Below are 4,315 nucleotides of genomic sequence, written 5' to 3'. Positions count from 1 at the left end.
GCCTTCTAGGCACTGGGATTAAAGGTGTGTGCTACCACACCTTGAACTCACAGCGATCTGTTTGCCTCTGCCTTCTAGGCACTGGGATTAAAGGTGTGTGCTACCACACCTTGAAGTCACAGAGGTCAATCTCCCTCTGCCTCCCAAGTGTTGGGATTAAAGGTGTGTATTACCACACCCAACTACTCTCTTTCTTCCTTTTTTTTTTGTTTTTTACTTTAAGAACTTCAGCTTTTAGCCTGCACATATTTTTAACACACTGTAAATCATTTAAAAGTTTTCTTTTTTCTTTGAATCTTTCTTTTACTGTATATGTCTCTTTTTTGACCTCGTTTTTTTTTTTTTTTTGAAATGTAAGAAGAAATATATTTGTTGGCATCTGGGTCTGATGAAGCTGTAGCATAGAAGTATGAGTGTTAGAAAATTCTTAGAACTCATCAACTTATAGCACAGAAAGGGTTTCAGTAACCCCAGAAGGTTTCCAAACAGTTCTTGACCCCTGCCCACAGACTAACAAAATAGTGGGTCTGGGATAGAAGCTAAGATACTTCATGTTCGTGGATGGATGGGTGCTGATACATTGAAGAGCCTGTTATTAACTTTTCCTTGACCATCACTCTGACTCCCTTTTAAATGAAGTGAATTATTCAAACATGCATATATTCAAAGATCTGGGAGCCTCTGTCTCATGGGATTTGTTAGTAAGAATTTCTGAAAATTGCATCACCATTTATTTAATTAGTACTTGTTTGGCAGCACTTTTACTAAAATTGGGAATACACAGAGAAGATTAGCATAGCCCCTGCACAGCGATGACACAGAAATGCTGCAAGCAACCCACAGCTTTAGAATTCTTTTATGCCATTAGAGGAAATGTAAAATGGTGTAATACTATGGACAATGGTATGAAGGTTCCTCAGACAATCAACAAGCATCACCAAATTGTCTGGCATTCACACCTTTGGTATGCATAATAAATTCAGATCAGTATTCTGAAAGGGCATATGTCCCCCCATGTTTACCATACCATTATTCACAGTAGCTGGCAGGTGGAAGTAGCAAATGTTCATTGATGGATGGATGGATAAGTAAAGAAATGTCTTATACATACATTGGACTGTTATTCACTTCTTAAAAATTACGTGGTACGTGTGTGTGTGTGTGCATGTGTGTGTATGTGTGTATACCTGGGGAAGCCAGAAGAGGTCTCAGATTCCATGAAGCTGCCATTACAAATGGCTGTGAGCCACCTGGTGTGAGTACTAGGAACTGAATTCTGCTCTTCTGAAGGACCGCCAAGCACTCTTAATCACTGAGCCATCCAGCCCCGCCCCCCCAACCCAAGTACTTTTATAAAGTTTTGGTGATGAGTCCAGTTTGAGGCTCAGATCTTGTCTGGGATGTGACCTATGAGTAAGGATTTCTGAAAGCTCCTCAGATGGCAGTCATGGTTGTCAGACATTGCTGGATCAGTGGTTTGCAACTTGTGGGAAATTCTAAAAATGTCTTTGAGCATCCTGTCAAACTCTATACACTCGGGAAGCTTTTGCGTTTTTCTCTCAATTCCCTGGATAAGTCTGATTACTGCTATCTCCCTTCCTTTTACTAATTTGAAAATGATAGCATTCATGATTCTTAATCCCTTTCAGATCAAATATGCATGTCTCTCAGTTTTAGAAAGTTACAGTCATCATCTGCCGAATGCATGTGATCAGAGTCCCTGTTTAGCCTGGCGACACATTCCTAACTTTGGCCACCTATGTAATCATTGCTCTCCTCACTTTTTCAGTCCTCAGATGGAAACAAGACATGGAGTTTAACATTAAATTACCAAAGTTCTATCATCTTGTTTGGGCATTAAGCTTGAGAGTGCATGGATTATTTCAAGGATGAGTTGAAGGACCAAAAGTCAAAGTTTCATTACAAATGAATATTTGTGTGGAGGGATTAGTTCCTGTCAAGGTTTTTTTTGCCCTGAATTTCTAAAAATTGGTGTTGTTAAAGGGTAGATGGACAATCCCAAGGAATTAACTGCAGTGTCAGGGCATGGAAAACAGCTCCCCCAAAGCCACCCATCAAGAGCCAATTTAGATTTTTATGAGATCAGAGATTTGGCAGCAGCGAAGACAAGGACTTGCCAATCCAATGCTGTTTAATATTAATTAAACCTAATATAACTCAGTATCTGTTTCTCAGCTATTCCCAGGCAGGATACCAGAGAATAAAAAAATCTGTGATCACATCATATATACGTTGTATAATCATAGATTTATTCATAATTACATATTCAGATGTTAGAATATGTTATTATGTATTCGAGACTTCTGGGTATTTTTTGAGTAACTGAAGAAGATGAATGGGTGCACGAAGTCTCTAATCTCTGTAAAGTAAGCTGCCTGGGAATATCCGCATGAAAAGGTCCTGGTGCTGGTGTTATACATACAAATTTTCAGTACCCCAAGAAAGCTGAAACAGTGCTGTGTGGCCTGCACACTGGGCATTAGGGAGTGGGAGCAATTAAACTTGGGATGGGGTTTGCATGGTGACATTGTGAAGGAGATGTGTGGCAAATTGAGACACATTTCCTGAGATGGGGAGATGCGAAGGTACCCAGTAGCACTCAAAGGACAAACAATGTCAGAACATGGGCATCTTCCCTTTTGAGAAGATGCTCATACCTGACATTTATCTGAAAAAGCATGCAATATTACAATGGGGCAAGAAGCATCCAGTTCCTATTGAGCACTCCTATTTCTTTTAAACGTCATGTTTCTAACATTTAGATGATGAAGCATTGTTAAACTGTATATGAAATTGAATTATACTTCCCCAAATAAGCTATAGCAGATACTGTTATTCAAGTGGAAGATAAGACGGAGGAAGTTAAAGATAGAAAGAACATTATGGAACCTGGGTACTTGTGCACCGAAATATTACATAGATTTCAGGTTTCATTAGATATAAAATAAGGGTAAATACATATTTCAAAAATCAGGTTTATTGATGACTGTAGTGGAGAGTTTTGAAAGTATGTGGTCTTCAGACTAGACCATAAAATTTATACATACAGTAAGACCTAGGTCTATGACGCATAAGAATTGTGTAGGAGAAGAGATGTGGAGAGGGCTCAGTAAGATGGCTTGCTTTGCAAGCATAGGGACCTTAGTTTGAATCCCAGGAACCTACTTAAAAAGCTGTTTATGCCTGTAACAACAGCATTTAGAGGCAGAGACAGGAGGATCAGAGAGCTTGTTGACCAGCTAGCATGGATGGGATGTAGAATTTCTGGTTTAGTGAGAGACTCTGTTTCAAGGCAAAAGGCAGAGAACCATTGAGGAAGATAGCTGATATCGTATGCACACAGCCACGCATTCATGTGTTAGACACACACTCATGTATAACACATACACACACACAAACACATACACACACATCAAAAATGAACAACCAAACACAAACAAAATTAGAAATTAGGAATTAGGATGCTTCCAACCACTAGGGAAAAACCAAAGTCATATTAAGTACCCCCACAGAAACTACCAAAAACTAGACAAAATATGTAATGCAATGAATTAGAAAACACTGGACACTGGGTAATAAAAGACAGCAGTTCCTGAGAGATAAGAAGCAAATGAGATGAATCCTACAGTTAGACCAGCATAGTGTGCAGATTGTGTTCTTGGCTACCACTAATACCTTGAGTTCGGTGTTTTCCTTACACTGAGGAAATGGCCTTGAGAATCTAAGGAGACCAAAGCAGTGAGTGTTTGTAGGAGTAAGTACTAGATCAGAAAGAGCAGTGCCCAGAAAGAACCTTCAGAACTGCAGAGGATCTCATCTCTAGCCCGGGCTAAGTTCAGCTCAGTGCATACATGTGAGAAAAATGCAGAGGTAAGGAAAACACATCCACTAATTAAAAAGAAAACCCGAAAAACTAGAAAAAAGGAGTATCTCAATGCATTGCAAAGCATCTATGAAAATTTTATATCTAAGTGCAGAGGTGGAATTATTTGCTCTTAAGATCAGGACTAGCAAGCTCCCAGGACCATCTGTATCCACTCCTCAGTGCTGAGCTCCTAGGCACTTGCAGCCATGGCTGATATTTTATATGCCTGCTGGAGATTTGAACACAAGCCCCCATGCTTGTCCAGAAGGTACTTTTATACCTCCTCAACCTGAGGACCTCAACTTCTTGATGCTTACAAATAGATAAGTAGTGTTTATCACCTTATCTTTATTCATTGTAAGGATTAATGTATGTAGTAAGTATGCTGTATAAGGGCAAAGGCTATTCAGTTATAAAACAGACACATAT

At 39.4% G+C, this 4,315-nt stretch overlaps 1 non-coding gene across 1 annotated transcript; it reads left to right on the top strand.

Moving 5' to 3' along the window:
* Positions 1–741: 741 nt before the first annotated feature.
* On the top strand, positions 742–847 carry LOC113456777. The gene has a single exon (XR_003377518.1). It is a non-coding gene; the product is annotated as a U6 spliceosomal RNA (small nuclear RNA).
* Positions 848–4,315: the final 3,468 nt, after the last annotated feature.

Source organism: Microtus ochrogaster, chromosome 15 (assembly GCF_000317375.1).
Source record: "Microtus ochrogaster isolate Prairie Vole_2 chromosome 15, MicOch1.0, whole genome shotgun sequence".
Lineage (NCBI taxonomy): Eukaryota > Metazoa > Chordata > Mammalia > Rodentia > Cricetidae > Microtus > Microtus ochrogaster.
The sequence above is the reverse complement of the archived record's forward strand: the minus strand, read 5'-3'. Positions and strand labels throughout refer to the sequence as shown.